At 43.5% G+C, this 17,563-nt stretch overlaps 1 protein-coding gene across 3 annotated transcripts in view; it reads right to left on the bottom strand.

Annotated features, from left to right (window-relative positions):
• The window catches only part of LOC135555392 (RNA binding protein fox-1 homolog 3-like), a 478,747-nt gene extending 467,383 nt beyond the window's left edge, over positions 1–11,364 (bottom strand). Inside the window, exon 1 of one of the 3 annotated variants that reach the window (XM_064987771.1) lies at positions 11,046–11,364. The gene's annotated coding sequence lies outside the window, so the exon portion shown is untranslated. The remainder of the gene's footprint in view (positions 1–11,045) is intronic. The other 2 variants (XM_064987768.1, XM_064987770.1) reach the window with 2 other exon arrangements.
• Positions 11,365–17,563: the final 6,199 nt, after the last annotated feature.

Here is a 17,563-nt window from a genome sequence, read left to right as displayed (position 1 = left end):
TAGAAACCAAAAGGTTGCAAGTTCAAATCCCCAAGCTGACAAGGTACAAATCTGTCGTTCTGCCCCTGAACAGGCAGTTAACCCACTGTTCCTAGGCCGTCATTGAAAATAAGAATTTGTTCATTAACTGACTTGCCTAGTAAAATAAAGGTAAAAAAAAAAAAAAGTTTGCTGCCTACTGTAACTTTGCTAGGGCCTACAGATATAGGATCTTAATTTGATCACCCTGTTGCAGGAAAAGTAAAACTTGTAGTGTCATTGAGGTTTAAAAAGGCTGCTGAAGTTTGTAATTTCCTCTGAAATTTCAGACTTGATTTTCCCTTACGAAAAATGTATCAACCCCTACAAAAATGGCCATTAATTATAATCCACATAATAGTTCACATTTCCTGTTGCTGCAGGATTATTTTCCTGCTGTAGTAAACTGTCTCAAATTAAGATCCTACATCTGTACATCTGTTGTATTCTCCCAAATGCTTGTTGAAATATGTAATGGTATTTCAACAACGATTTTATGAAAAGAGCAGTGTGATGTCTTGTCATTTGGATTATACTCAGTCTCTCGAATGATTAAAGACAGGATATTCTCAAGAAAATGGACTAATACACTGCATTCTATCTAGAAATTCAAATCTATATCAGTACATGCTACCTACACCGATTACCAAATGAGGTCGTTCCAGAGATCTTACCTATCAAACACAATAATATTAATAGTACACTGTATTCAAATAAATACTGTATGTTTACATACTGTACATCACAATTGCCACTATAGAAATCCATATTCCCTGACATTTCTGAGTTACAGCTAGTGAATTGTTCTGAAGTCCCTGGGATATTGTGTTTGTTATGTCTTTGTGTAGGGAGGCCTCATAGGGAGAAGTGGAGATGGCTGTGTGGAGCCCTGGCGTGATGGAACAGACCTGGTAGCGTCCCGGCAGCTCCCCGGCAGAGCTGTCACTTCCCTCCCCTGTTACAGGTGCTCCACACAGGGGAACTGGCAGCCCTGACGGACGCCTCCTCCCAAGGATTTATGGGAAAGGACAGCTCCAGCTAAATAAAGCCAGAGAGTGGCGAGGGAGGGAAGGACACGGAACTTCCAAACGGCCAGCACACAGGGGCTGACACTATCTGGAATTTATTTCCCAAGCTCTGACTGGCAATTTAGTTCCAAAATGTGCTATTCGTACTGTAGGCCTTAGAAACAGAGCAGAATGAAGCCCCCAGCCCCGGCCTTCTCCTACACGCCTCTGTGTTTGTGGGTAATGGTCTACCAAGTCTTTTTTCCTCTGTGTTTGTGGGTAATGTTCTACCAGGTCTTTTTTCCTCTGTGTTTGTGGGTAATGTTCTACCAGGTCATTTTTCCTCTGTGTTTGTGGGTAATGTTCTACCAGGTCTTTTTTCCTCTGTGTTTGTGGGTAATGTTCTACCAGGTCTTTTTGCCTCTGTGTTTGTGGGTAATGTTCTACCAGGTCTTTTTTCCTCTGTGTTTGTGGGTAATGTTCTACCAAGTCTTTTTTCCTCTGTGTTTGTGGGTAATGTTCTACCAAGTCTTTTTTCCTCTGTGTTTGTGGGTAATGTTCTACCAGGTCTTTTTTCCTCTGTGTTTGTGGGTAATGTTCTACCAGGTCTTTTTTCCTCTGTGTTTGTGGGTAATGTTCTACCAGGTCTCTCTGCTGGCGAAAATCACATTTGCTACATGGCTGACTCTAAATGAATTATTTCACATTTCACTTACTTACCTTTTTAAAGGTTAATCTATTCTACATCAATAACGTCAAAGGAACATTTCACAGCTACAAATGAACGGTCCCCCTTCTTCTAACTAACTCTAAAGGCGTGGAGCATTTGGGGTGCTTAAAAACTCAATTTCAAACTTCATAACTTAACCATTCTGCAGCATATCTGAATGCACATGGATCGCCAGGCGACTGATTTTCTTTGCATTTAAATATGGACTATTTTTAATTGAGCAGAAACTGCTGTGTAAAACAGTGCTGAACTAATACTGGGGCTGAAATATCATTACACTGATGGAAGCCGGCCTCTATGACTTTTATTGGCAGCATGCAGAATAAATGTTCAATCCAGACACATCTATGGCTGCAGAGGCAGAATAATCGACTTTTCGGACAAAATGGTGTGGAAAATGACATGTTATGCCTAAATCCAACCTGGTGCACAAATGGACACAGTATCAGTCAGATGCACACCAGCATTGGAATTTTCACAAATGTGATTGGGCGGATGATACTGGAGGACTGATGTGCTGGACCAGTGCTTTAGATGAAATGACCATTTTCAACCATGTCATCTAGTTCCAAAAATGTCTGCACATTTTGTTCTGTCTAAATAAAATGATGGTTCGGGTCCAAAATGTTGATGCATGATATACTCGCATTATCTTCCCACATACACACATCAATAATCCCATGGGAATTGGAAATTCACCATGATACATGCAGATCAAGTAATATTTAAGAAGAGGTGAAATTGAAAATAGAGAGATTTAACACACATTTCTGAATACAAGAAATGTGAATATTAATGATGTATGAATATGAAAATAGAGTGCTCCCCCTAGTCTAAATGTAATGTACCAGTGTAGCATACTGTATATCTCTGTATTAGTGATGCAGATGTTTGGCCACAGACATTTAGAATTCTCTCCCAAGGAGCAGCAGCTCGCCTCGGTCCTTTTTCCAAACAGATATCCCGGCGTATTGACAGGGTTGTAATGTTGCCGGAGCGCAGGGGAGCGGCGCTCTCTCAACGTTTTTCCATTTGAGAATACACGGTGCTGGTAAAACTACTTCTGGAAAATGTATTCTGATAAATTCTAAATCAATTATATTTAATGACCACTAAAATGCTATGAAAATCATAGAATGTTAAACAAAATAAATAGTCTATGTGTAGCAGCCCAGATGTAAATGGTAGTTTCTTCCTCGTCTTTTTTCTGGCAGTGGCGAGAATGATGAAGAACTGTAAGCTATGTGTGTGCACTGCGAAAGCCTGTCAGAGGCGTGACCACTTTGGCCAATCAGAACGTTGAAAAATAATCACTAGCAGTTCCTATCATAAACACCATGAGAAGCTTTAAGAGGCACGTCCACAGCGGACCAAGCTGGCCAGAGGCTCTTCCTCTGGGAATTGGGGAAGAAGACATTTGCATCCTGTGCCAATTCTTCTCCCTCCTGTGCGCCGCCACCATCAATGGCTTTGGGGACATTGTTCACAGTAGGAGAGAACATGTGCCACGTGAGCTGAGACCACTGCTTAAGGGACAGATCGCAATTTACTGGGGGGAGTGGTGGACCAAAATTGTCACTTGTTTTTGCTGTGGGGATGGTTGTGTGGTTTTTTATTGGGGACAGGGGAGGTTAGTGTGTTGTTCCTCAGTTTACATTCTCTTTTGCAGGTTTTACTATATAATGTCTTCCACCCTAGCCACATTTCCTCATGTGCTTGCATCCACATACCCTATACCAGGTGTTTAGGTACTTCCCTTATGCACTACACTTTTCCGTGTGCTAACTTATACTATCCCACAGGTCAGTATAGTCTACCAGTGTCTATCCTGCCCCCTATCCACCATTCATAGTAACAATGGTAGGTGGATAATTTTTCCAGATCTGCAATAGTCTAACTATACTGAACGAAACATGTAAAGTGTTGGTCCCATGTTTCATGAGCTGAAATAAAAGATCCCAGAAATGTTCCATACATACAAAAAGCTAAAATGTTGAGCACAAATTTGTTTACATCCCTGTTAGTGAGCATAATACATCCATGTATGACTGTAATAAAGAAAAACAGTATTTCTGATTGGCTGGGCCAGTCTCCCCAATGGGTGGGTGGGCCAAAATCCATAGATTAGGGCTTAATGAACATATTTCAATTGGCTGATTTCCTTATATGAACTACAATTCAGTTAAATATTTGAAATTGAATGTTGCTTCTATATTTTTTTTAGTGTAGAATTATATTATCTAGAACTATGTATTCTATTGGCTACATCTGTCGGTAAGGAAATGATGAAGTCATTTACATTTTGAGCTCCCTCACCTAAAGAAATAGCACTACACCACTGCATATTGATTGGCTAATGTAGTGACCTATTCAAGCTGGGCAAGCTCCTTCCCCAGTGCGAAGACAAAGGGGCGCAGACCAATAAACTAATATTAATCATCACAATAGAACACAGTTAAACATTGATTACGTAAAGGACCTTTCACTGGGTGTCTCAACTCTGACTCCAGACTAATATGAGTTCAGTGATCCCCCTGCTCCACAACACCCTCTTCCCTGTCATATTCACTATCTATATACCTTCCAGCTGCAGCCTGGAGGAACACCACACAGTCTCTCTCACACACACACACACACACACACACACACACACACACACACACACACACACACACACACACACACACACACACACACACACACACACACACACACACCAGGTCGATCATGGCGCATGGTCACTCTGTAGTGAGGCAAGCTCTTTCCTCATTAGGCCGCGTGCTCGCCACTCTCCCCCCCAAAAATTGCTGTCACCAGACCTCAGTTGAAAAACACATAATTGATGTTGCGCCCTGCCTCAATCGGCTCCAATGCTAGACAGATTTTTTTGTTACTCGTGTGTGTGTGTGAGTGTGTGCACATGCATGCACGTGTGTGTGTACGTTCGTAGTTTGTCTTTTTTCCCTCAGTCTACAATAAGATAACAGAAAAGCGCTTTGGTTCCTTTTGTTTCTGTTGTGGTATCTCCCCCTGTTGTTTCTGTTGTGGTATCTCCCTCTGTTGTTTCTGTTGTGGTATCTCCCTCTGTTGTTTTGTCTCCCTCTGTTGTTTCTGTTGTTTCATCTCCCTCTGTTGTTTCTGTTGTTTCATCTCCCTCTGTTGTTTCTGTTGTTTCGTCTCCCTCTGTTGTTTCTGTTGTTTCATCTCCCCTCCCTCTGTTGTTTCTGTTGTCGTATCTCCCTCTGTTGTTTCTGTTGTGGTATCTCCCTCTGTTGTTTCTGTTGTGGTATCTCCCTCTGTTGTTTTTGTTGTAGTATCTCCCTCTGTTGTTTCTGTTGTGGTATCTCCCTCTGTTGTTTCTGTTGTGGTATCTCCCTCTGTTGTTTTTGTTGTGGTATCTCCCTCTGTTGTTTCTGTTGTAGTTTCTCCCTCTGTTGTTTCTGTTGTGGTATCTCCCTCTGTTGTTTCTGTTGTGGTATCTCCCTCTGTTGTTTTTGTTGTAGTATCTCCCTCTGTTATTTCTGTTGTGGTATCTCCCTCTGTTGTTTCTGTTGTGGTATCTCCCTCTGTTGTTTCTGTTGTAGTATCTCCCTCTGTTGTTTCTGTTGTGGTATCTCCGTCTGTTGCTTCTGTTGTGGTATCTCCCTCTGTTGCTTCTGTTGTGGTATCTCCCTCTGTTGTTTTTGTTGTAGTATCTCCCTCTGTTATTTCTAATGTGGTATCTCCCTCTGTTGTTTCTTTTGCGGTATCTCCCTCTGTTGTTTTTGTTGTAGTATCTCCCTCTGTTGTTTCTGTTGTGGTATATCCCTCTGTTGTTTCTGTTGTGGTATCTCCCTCTGTTGTTTTTGTTGTGGTATCTCCCTCTGTTGTTTTTGTTGTAGTATCTCCCTCTGTTGTTTTTGTTGTAGTATCTCCCTCTGTTATTTCTGTTGTGGTATCTCCCTCTGTTGTTTTTGTTGTAGTATCTCCCTCTGTTGTTTTTGTTGTAGTATCTCCCTCTGTTGCTTCTGTTGTGGTATCTCCCTCTGTTGTTTTTGTTGTGGTATCTCCCTCTGTTGTTTCTGTTGTGGTATCTCCCTCTGTTATTTCTGTTGTGGCATCTCCCTCTGTTGCTTCTGTTGTGGTATCTCCCTCTGTTGTTTTTGTTGTAGTATCTCCCTCTGTTGTTTCTGTTGTGGTATCTCCCTCTGTTGTTTTTGTTGTAGTATCTCCCTCTGTTGTTTCTGTTGTGGTATCTCCGTCTGTTGTTTTTGTTGTGGTATCTCCCTCTGTTGTTTCTGTTGTGGTATCTCCCTCTGTTATTTCTGTTGTGGCATCTCCCTCTGTTGCTTCTGTTGTGGTATCTCCCTCTGTTATTTCTGTTGTGGTATCTCCCTCTGTTATTTCTGTTGTGGTATCTCCCTCTGTTGTTTCTGTTGTGGTGTCTCCCTCTGTTGTTTTTGTTGTCGTATCTCCCTCTGTTATTTCTGTTGTAGTATCTCCCTCTGTTATTTCTGTTGTGGTATCTCCCTCTGTTGTTGGGTCTGTTTTGTGGTGATGCGTATCTGCCCGCTCTCACCTGAGGATAACCCTCTTATTTCTCCTTCACCACTTTATTAACTGGAATGGACTGCTCTATCACAGAGAAGATGTATTTAGTGGTTCTTCCTAAAGGCAGTTATTAATATCATAAATATTTGATGCTACTTTGTGTGACCCTGGAGAGACTGACAATGAAAGGGGAAGGCGAGGTATGAAGGTTAACGCTGGGGGACAGGCTGATTAAATGTATACCGGGTGGCTGGGCCCACGAAACCCCACGTAGGGCCCGTTAAACTTTCTAATGAAATGGACTCAATAAACAATGTAGTCATAGAGCATGTTTACGACAGAGCCCATTGAAGACTTTGGGGCATGTTCCTGCCTACATTGTTTACGACAGACCCCGTTGAAGACTTTGGGGCATGTTCCTGCCTACATTGTTTACGACAGACCCCGTTGAAGACTTTGGGGCATGTTCCTGCCTACATTGTTTACGACAGACCCCGTTGAAGACTTTGGGGCATGTTCCTGCCTACATTGTTTACGACAGACCCCGTTGAAGACTTTGGGGCATGTTCCTGCCTACATTGTTTACGACAGACCCCGTTGAAGACTTTGGAGCATGTTCCTGCCTACATTGTTTACGACAGACCCCGTTGAAGAATTTGGGGCATGTTCCTGCCTACATTGTTTATGACAGACCCTGTTGAAGACTTTGGAGCATGTTCCTGCCTACATTGTTTACGACAGACCCCGTTGAAGACTTTGGGGCATTTTACTGTTACATTGTTTACTGAGCCTGTTGAAGACTTTGGGGCATGTTCCTGTTTTGTTTACGACAGAGCCCGTTGAAGACTTTGGGGCATGTTCCTGCCTACATTGTTTACGACAGACCCCGTTGAAGACTTTGGGGCATTTTACTGCCTACATTGTTTACGACAGAGCCTGTTGAAGACTTTGGGGCATGTTCCTGCCTACATTGTTTACGACAGAGCCCGTTGAAGACTTTGGGGCATGTTCCTGCCTACATTGTTTACGACAGAGCCCGTTGAAGACTTTGGGGCATGTTCCTGCCTACATTGTTTACGACAGAGCCCGGAAGACTTTGGGGCATGTTCCTGCCTACATTGTTTACGACAGAGCCCGGGAAGACTTTGGAGCATGTTCCTGCCTGCATTGAAGCTGTTCTGCGAGATAGAACTAATTCTGTTCCCTCCTGATAAGCGACCTCCAAAATGTTGCAAATGAAGTTGTATGGTAATGCTTTTCATTTCCTCAGTGGCTCCCTGCCCTATAATTAACATATTTTTCACAGAGGTCCGCAGAGAAACTACCTTTCAAAGCTCTGTTAAGGAAACAACTCAATTCTGTTTTTGTTGTCTCATGGCAGTGGAAAATAACAATTTCCTTCGGTTTCTGTTTACCATATTGCTTTGTTGCAGAGAGTGTGTAAACCATACATCTAGTCTGGGCGAGACTAATATACCATCTTAAACAAAATGTCAAACATAACCTTCAAATATTTATTATGGAACCTAAAAGTAACTCTAGTGAACCAACCTTACAATGATTCTCAGAGAGAGAAAACCGAGTGGTAAATTAACTAAATCAAGCTAGCACATATTTGCAAAACATGTAGGCCTAACAGCAATCCCCAGCAGTTTATACTTATACCGTAAGAAGTTGGCATATGTGGAGATACCGTTGCCCGCTTATTAAAAGTTTTGTAATTGCTGATACCCAATACCCAAAGGTCTGCTTGAGAATTCAGAAAATAAATGGAAAAACAGCCAGAAAGCTCAAGGAGCAGAGCAGAACCCTTGAGTGAGTAATAATTTAATCAGCACATCTGAATGTTTAAACGAGTCAAGAATGCAACATTGATGTACCCCGTGAATATACTTTCCCTTACATCCAGCCATGGTTGAATACTTCTAGCCAAAGATTTGAGGCCAACATATCTAGTTATATCATATCATATCTGACTTTGCCGTGGTCTAAAACGCTCCTCCATCCAACGCTCCTCATGCATAAAGTGTAATTAAGACTAGAGAGAGTGAAAAGACTACCACAGCCCTACCCAATATGATTGGTACCGGTTACCAGTGATCTAAACCACTACTTTAAACTGGGAGTTCGAGCCCTGAATGCTGATTGGCTGACAGCCGTGGTATATCAGTCCGCATACCACGGGTATGACAAAACTGCTCTAATTACGTTGGTAACCAGTTTATAATAGCAATAAGACAACTCTAGGGTTTGTGGTATATGGCCAATATACCACAGCTAAGGGCTGTGTCCAGGCGTTGCGTCGTGCCTAAGAACAGCCCGTAGCCATGGTATATTGGCCATATACCACACCCCCTCGTGCCTTATTGCTTAAATGGAAGATGCTGCTAGAACACATAAATAATACACAGAGAATGGCATTCACTTAACAATTGGCTTTTTCCTTGAACCAGCCTTCCAAAGCGCTTTAATAACGGCTCAAGTTATGAAAATGATGTCCCAAGGCTGAAGAAGGAATACATAATAGCTTTCTTTTTGATAGTCTGTCTGCTTATAAGAATGTAGATGTATGCAACTAAATGTTTTCCAGCACATAAGGCAATTTGCTTTCCATAAACATCTTCCTCTAAGAAAATAATGAGGGAGAAAAGAAATGGGAAAAAATGCCTTAGTGTTTCCAGGAACATGACCAACTCCTCAGTAAAATAAATTATGAATCGTGCATGAAAGCTGCAGGCAAATTCCAAAATGAAAGTTATATTAATTGAGAAAGCTTAAATGACTCTCTTGTCGGAGGTTTTTTTGGGCCTTTCCTTGGTGTTCTGAATGTCATACTGTACCTCTGAGGATGTCTCAGATAACTTCCTTTGGGTCTTCAGAGGCTCTGGTGACTGTGTTATGTAGGCCACTCAGACGTCAGGGCCTTTGATAGGTATTGATCCTACGCCCTCCTTGTCACATAAGTGGGAGGTAAAGTGGGGCCTTGCAAGAACAAAGCACACACTGAGGAAGAGATGTTGTTGTTGTTGTTGTTGTTGTTTCTAAAAGAGGATGCTTCTGTGAAGTTGACCAAAAACACTGGGTTCAGGCCTTTTTTGAGGGCATGCTGAAAGGGGAAGTGAGTCTCTCTCTCTCTCTCTCTCTCTCTCTCTCTCTCTCTCTCTCTCTCTCTCTCTCTCTCTCTCTCTCTCTCTCTCTCTCTCTCTCTCTCTCTGCCCTTGGAGCCATCGATCTCTGATCTCTCAATTCTTTCCCTGTATGCATTCTTTCTGGGAGTGTTCATCACATGCCAAACATGTGCATGACATCTAAGTGCTCTCTCACCACATCTAATTATTCTGGGATTAGTTGACACTTCTGAGATTAGTTGACACTTTCTATGCCATGTGAAATGTAAACCGTTTTGAGTCTATGTTTAAATGTAGATTTCCTAAAAAAATAATAATTGAAGACCTAACCTGGTCATGTGTGTCAATACAACACACCTATTCTACATGAGTTAGTTTACATTCAAGATATTACAAGAGGACCAATAAACATAGATTTACGAGCATCCTGTAACAGGATACTGTAGTCCAACCTAAACACATTTTGGACAGAGAATACATGCATGGGCCTATGGTACATAAACTTTAAACTGTCCATGGGAATTCCAGTTCTTGTCCCTTTTGTGTTAAAGCTGGAGTAGAAAAGCCCGGGCATAACACCATAACACATGTAAACTGTAAGCTGTTCCCCAACCCAAGCATGCTGCTGTGAGTCAGACTGTGGCATTAGGGCCAATTGGATGTGTTTAAAGGAGAGCAGGGCTGTAGACACTACGCCTGGCTCTCCCCTGCCTGCATTACCACTGGAGCTGATGACAAGTGCAGAGCAGCCTTGTTGTGTCTTTAATACAGCGGGAGTATTCTCCAGGGGAAATGCAATCTGTGTCCTCCGAACGGCATTACCCCGCGTGTCAGTCGCTATCACATTATACTCACCCCGCTCCAAATGGGAGAAGGAAATAGGAAATCGCCTCAGCCAGAAATGAACCAGAAGCATAATCAAAAAAATGTGTGTGACATCAGTACAGATCTGCACCCAGCCCAGACATCCCCTAGCTGAGCACTAAACAATAAGCAGTGGAATTGCTTGGGATTCTTCAGCGGTTGAAAGAATTGTACGCCCCTTTTTTCACCCCTAGGCATCTATTGGCTTATACCAGCTTAGACATTTAAGATATGAGATAAAAGGGGTATGCTACCCTGATATGTTTTTCACCATGCCTTTATTGCCAATAGAAGGAGACAGCAAGAGCAGAGAAATCCCCAAAGCATTAGAGAGACATTGAACACAGTGTCTGACCTCAGTTTCTAACATTACTAAATATCTGTCAAAATACTCTCACCACTATAGCTGGAATCATCCGAGCTAAAATAATCCTGTTCCATATGTATCATCACATGTATGACAGTGAGTCAGAGAATAGTGTAGATAGTATAAAGAGTGCAAGTATCAATATTGTATACAGTGATTCAGTAAAACGTATGCTATACAAATGCATATAAGTTACATACTAACACTCAATTCCACATACACACACTCCTACACTTCCCTTACTAAAATAGTCTGCATGTGAGAGACAAAGACACAGCACATAAGAGGATCAAGTTAGGTAGCTATGTATGTGTTTGTGTGTGAGCATGCTCTGCACACATGCGTGTGTGTGTCAGCGTTAAGTCCCTGTGACTGAGAGGTGAAAGGACTGTTGTACTCACAGTTGTGCTCGTTTCCCTGCGGTCTGTCGGCTTGTCAGAGTTTCATACTCTCAGCGGTCTGGCTATCCCTGGGCTGGGCAGGGGGCTTTCTGTTCCTCTGCTCTGGACGAGGTGTGGTAGAGAGACTTAGCTACAGACAGAGAGAGAGATAGAGAGCAAAGGAATGAATGCGAGAGAGAGAATCAGAGAGAGAGAGCGACTGAGAGAGTGAGGGGTGTCCTGCGATTGGCCCGTCAGTCCGGGAGAGGGAGCGTTGGTCTCAGTGGTGTCAGAGTCACAAGCGATGAGTCTGTTTGCTCCTATTTAAGAGGCAGTACAGTCAGCCGCTGCATGGATTCCAACAGCACACACTGCTAACGTAGGCACGCTCACTGGCTGCTGCTCACACGCTGCATCCACATCACAGTCAGGGAGGGAGGGAGATAAATAAGAAGAGGTGGAGAAAGGAGGGGGAAAGTGATAAAGGGAGGCAGACAGATACAGAGGGCCGATGACAGCTTCAAGCTGAAGCTTCTCCTTGGCTTCTCATCAATGACAGGTACTGAACAACAACAGAGAGAAAGAGAGAAAGAGAGAGAGAGAGAGGTATGTATCCCCTCCACACCACCCTCAGCTCCAAAACACACACACACACACAAATCACTTCTCCCCCAACCCCATCTCAATTACCATAGCCGCGGCTGGCAGATGTTTGGGAGTTGTCAGATCTCAAGCTCGGCTCGGGGAGAGATGTGGTTCTAACTTATCTCATCTTATTTAACTGGCCAGTAATCAGAAAACAGTAGCAAGCTCATTTAGAGTCGGGTTGGCTGTGCAGCGCTGGGGGTGGCGGGGCCACGGACACAGGCAGAGGCAAATGGCAATTATCACATCCCAAGTCACAGAACAGCGCCCCACAGGTTCCATTAAGACCATTAGCACTGGGGGCCAACACTGAAACTGATCCCAGGCCTGTAGGATAGACAGGGCAGCAGCGTCTGTGAGAGGAGGCAGTGTGCTTGTAGCACTGACCTGGCCAAGGGGTACTCCGTTAAGATTGATCATCAACATTTTAAATGGAGAATTGAGGGCAGTCATGTGAGTGGAAGGATTCAGGGTTTGTGTTTGGTTGTAAAACTGATGTAATGACGTCCTGACAATAACAACACATGTTATCATGCTGTCGATTCATTATTCCTCCAGATTGTGCTCAATGGAATCATCTACGTCTCAACGGAATCATCTATGTTTCAATGGAATCATCTACGTCTCAACGGAATCATCTACGTCTCAACGGAATCATCTATGTCTCAACGGAATCATCTACGTCTCAATGGAATCATCTACGTCTCTCAACGGAATCATCTACGTCTCTCAACGGAATCATCTACGTCTCTCAACGGAATCATCTGTCTCAACGGAATCATCTATGTCTCAAAGGAATCATCTATGTCTCAAAGGAATCATCTATGTCTCATACGAGCAGGACAAGAAGCATTAGGAAGAATATTGGTTTTGACATTTTCCGCCGTAACGCTTAGTTTGACGATGAATGTCACGCTCAGTCTTTTTTTCCTCATTAACTATGGGGACCGGCACACCAGCACCAATCTGCTCCCTCCGTCGTCCCACAAAGTCCCTGGAATCCTATTCTCTGTCCTCTTCACTCCACCAAATTCAATTAAAAAGAGAAATTGGCAATTAGATCACTGTTATGATCCTGTAACAATGATCTAATGTGTAATTCATTGGCTTGGCGCTCCCCCGGGGGGTCCTGCTTGATGGAGTGGCTCTGAGACTCCTTGGCATTCACCTCGGCCGGTGCAGCGCGGGGTGGGGTGGGCTCTCCTCTCGGCCCCCCGTCACCATCATCCAACCTGCCTGTTCTCTACTGTCTCACCACCACCACCGAGGCCTCTGCTGGCCCGCGGCAACAACTCACTGTACCCACACATACTGTATACACACACACACTCATAAATAAATGTGCACACACACACGTACGCATACACACAGTGATTTGCTTTGTTTTATATGCATAAGCTTCATTCGGCAGGTTGCTGGTGTTTAAAGAGGACAGAGAGCACACACAAGCACATACCCCTACATGTCGCCTCTCGCGGGAGAACCCTCGGCAATGTTTCCCTCCTTCATTCAATTAACTATATTCCAATCTGTGGGGGGGGGTGCACTCCAGGCTAAGAATCACATTGAGATAAGGGGTGAGGGTGGTGAGGGAGGAGGGTGGAGTGAGGGGGGAGTTTACCCTCAACACACCCAAACCCGGTGTGTCTTGTCACCAGCCCTGTGACTGGAGCCCTTTGGGCAGCTGACCCGACAGCACCACCAAATGGGGAATGTCTGCTACGCTTAGCATCATCCTCCTGGAGCCAGGTAGTGGCCACGTGTTTATCTGTCGCTACAAAGCCTTGTTACCTGGCAACATTTAATACTTTATAGAGGTTTTATCTTATCATAGCCTCTAGGGTATATTTAGTCCTGGGATAAATGCAACAAACACACGCAGACAGACACAGTCTTGCAGGCCGACACACAAACACAGACACACACACCCACAGTGATTGCTCTGCTTGGCTCGTTTAGCACTTCTAAGGCAGAGATCCCCAGAGGCCAGCTATCACATCCAGTTACCGTGGCACCAGACATGCCCAGACCCACCTGGCTGCTCTCACCTCAATCTGAGGAAGACAGGAGGCACTGTAACCATGTCACACAGGACACACACACTGAATCACAGTCGCACAGAGACACACACTGAATAACTGATTAACATACTGTACGCCAGACACACACTGAATCACTGAATCACAGGCGCACAGAGACACACATTGAATCACTGAATCACAGACGCACAGAGACACAGGCTGAATCACTGAATCACAGATGCAACGAGACACACATTGAATCACAATCAGAACCACAGACGCAGAAAGGCACAGGCACAGAATCACAGACACACAGAATCACAGAAAAGATTGGAGGCAAATATATTGATATAAACAACATAAGCCAACACACACACACACACACACACACAAAAGCCAACACACACATACTAGAGTGACACACAGACACTCTACCATCACCCCAGGTGTACAGTGACGAACAATGACATTGCTCTACAGTCGCTATCTTTCCAAATCTAACCCAAATTTCCAACGAACCATCCGGTAGAATATGAATCATCAGCCAGTTGTCCTGGGAGACCAGATTGACAGTTATTATTTTCAGTCGCTGCCTCTTTTCATAATTTGATTAGTAAATAACTGAAAATGAGTCAAATGATCAAAGCATACAACACTGACAGTAACTGCCAGTAGGAATGACAGGTAAAAGAAATGACAAACAGCTATATTAACAGGAACGTAAAGAAGGGCCCTAATGAGAAAGCTCTGCCTTCAATGGTGACTCACATTGATGGCTGGAGGCAATACAGACGTAATGGCTGCTAAAGTAGGAGACAGAGAAAAGAGAGGGAGTGAGTGAGAGAAGGGAAAAAGAGAGGTGGTGAGAGAGAGAGAGAGAGAGAGAGAGAGAGAGAGAGAGAGAGAGAGTGATAAGCAACAAGGTAGGGGAGGTGGAGGAGGACTGGCCGGTGATTAGTGCGCTCCAGCGTTGGTTGAGGCTGACATGTCACAGGTTGACATGGGATGCAATTATGGAGGGGAAATTTGCGGGGCCCTCAGGCATGTGGCAGCCATGCTGTCAACTCTGGCTGATGTGTGGGCTCTTGGCACCGGCAAAGATGTCACAGGTGCTTACTGTACCCTTCACTACAGCAGCATTCCTATAAAAATTGGCCTAAGTTTAACCAGGGGAGGTTGGAGAGGAGAGTGCGATGGTTACAGGCCATGGTGTGTGAGTGTGTATGTCTGTGTAGGTTTGAAAAGGTGTGTGTGTGTGCACGCTTCGGTCTGTCCCTGTGCAAGCACTTGAGCGTGCATGTGTGTGTGCGTGTGCATGCGTGTGTGTGCAAAAGGTGCTATGATGGATAGCGCCACAGTAGAACAGCTGTTTTAACACCAGTAGGCTGTTAACACTAATCTACCCCCTACTCCTACCTGATGCCTCAGTCTCACTCCCTCTCAGTCCCTCTCTCTCTCCCGCTCTCTGCTAAAGCCACCAATCTCCATTGTGACTGGACCAGTTTCTCACACAGTTCTCTCCATCACTTTAAGGCCCAAGGCAAATTACCTCAGCAGGACACAGCACACTTTTCTCTTATTTTCTCCTCTTATCAAACCTGGGCCTCCTCACAGAACCAGCAGCACACGACTCCAACTTAAAGGCCCAGTGCAGTCAAAAATGTGATTTTCCTGTACTTTATATGTATTGAGTATACCAAACATTAGGAATATCTTCCAAACATTGAGTTGCACCACCTCCCCCTTTCCTTCAGAACAGCCTCAATTCATCCTGGCATGGACTCTACAAGATGTCGAAAGGGTTCCACAGGGATGCTGGCCCATGTTGACGCCATTACTTCCCACAGTTGTGGGAGGATGTCCTTTGGGTGGTGGACCATTCTTGATACACACAGGAAACTGTTGAGCGTGAAAAACCCAGCAGCGATGCAGTTCTTAACACAAACCGGTGCACCTGGCACCTACTACCATACCCAGTAAAATGTCACTTCAATCTTTTGTCTTGCCCATTCACCCTCTGAATGGCACACATACACAATCCATGTCTCAACTGTCTCAAGGGTAAAAAATAATAATTCTTTAACCTGTCTCCTCCCCTTCATCTTCACTGACTGAAGTGGATTTAACAAATGACATCAATAACAGATCATAGCTTTCACCTGGATTCACCTAGTCAGTCTATGTCATGGAAAGACCAGGTGTCCTTAATGTTTTGTACACTCAGTCTATATTTCCATACTATGAGGTTGGAATAATACTGTGACATTTTAAAATGATGATGCCCTTTTAGTGTAAGAGCTGTTTAAAAAGACCGCCTGAAATTACAGCCTGTTTTGGTGGGATGGAGGTTTGGACTGTCTGGTGACGTCATCAGCCGAGTACATTTGTTACAGTTTTTCTCAAGCGCTTTGGCTCAATTCTCAAAAGATTTTTTTTTTCAAAACAATAAGTTCAAGTCTCTGAACACCAGATTTGAATTTCTTATTTATTTAAGCAAATTGCACGTGTTTTGGCATGTGTGCAAAAGAGTAAGCACAAATGCACATGGCTTGCTGATCAAAACTGATTTTCAGTGAAATTGTCATACTTGTCACAACTTCTAAACATTCTTTCATCGTGTGACTCATCACATGCAAAATGATCCATTCAATTAAGAAAATCAGTCAGACATACATGTATATTCCACAAATATCTGTTACATGGAATGTTTGCGATGTCTGCTTCATTGGCAAATTACCTCCCAAGAGACATAGTAATGAAATAGGAATCACAATCTTACCAATCAAGTTTGGAAGCATATACTGTACACTACCGTTGAAAAGTTTGGGTTCACTTAGAAATGTCCTTGTTTTTGAAAGAGAAATACATTTTTGGTCCATTAAAATAACATGAAATTGATCAGAAATACAGTGTAGACATTGTTATTGTTGTAAATTACTATTGTAATGGCAGATTTTTTATGGAATATATTCATAGGTGTACAGAGGCCCATTATCAGCGACCATCACTCCTGTGTTTCAATGGAATGTTGTGTTAGCTAATCCAAGTTTGTCATTATAAAAGTCTAATTGATCATTAGAAAAACCCTTTGCAATTATGTTAGCACAGCTGAAAACTGTTGTTCTGATTAAAGAAGCAATAAAACTGGCCTTCTTTAGACTAGTTGTGTATCTGGAGCATCAGCATTTGTGGGTTCGATTACAGGCTCAATGGCCAGAAACAAAGAATTTCCTTCTGAAACTCATCAGACTATTCTTGTTCTGAGAAATGAAGGCTATTCCATGCGAGAAATTGCCAAGAAACTGAAGATCTCATACAACACTGTGTACTGTTCCCTTCACTAGTCTAAAGAAGGCCAGTTGTATTGCTTCTTTAATCAGGACAGCAGTTTCATGCCACAAGGAGAGACCCAGATGCAGATGGTTGGGGTCTTACAATATGTATTAATCCAATAGGGGAAGGCAGGTGAATGGTCAAGGACAGGCAAAAGGTCAAAACCAGTTCAGAGTCCAAAAGGTACCGAATGGCAGGCAGAATCAAGGTCAGGGCAGGCAGGATGATCAGGCAGGCAGGAAAGTAGTCCAGAGTCAGGCAGGGGTCAAAACTGGGAGGACTATCAAAAATAGAATAAAGGCGTACTGGAAAAACACGCTGGTTGACTTGACTAACATACAAGACGAACTGGCACAGAGAGACAGGAAACACAGGGATAAATACACTGGGGAAAACAAGCGACACCTGGAGGGGTGGAGACAATCACAAGGACAGGTGAAACAGATCAGGGTGTGACAGGGCCCCTGTACAACCTATGTAGATATTCCATTAAAAATCACCCGTTTCCAGCTACAATAGTCATTTACAACATTAACAATG

This window comes from Oncorhynchus masou, chromosome 15 (assembly GCF_036934945.1).
Source record: "Oncorhynchus masou masou isolate Uvic2021 chromosome 15, UVic_Omas_1.1, whole genome shotgun sequence".
NCBI classification, from domain to species: domain Eukaryota; kingdom Metazoa; phylum Chordata; class Actinopteri; order Salmoniformes; family Salmonidae; genus Oncorhynchus; species Oncorhynchus masou.
Note: the sequence above shows the minus strand (reverse complement) of the source record. Positions and strands in the feature narration are given on the sequence as shown.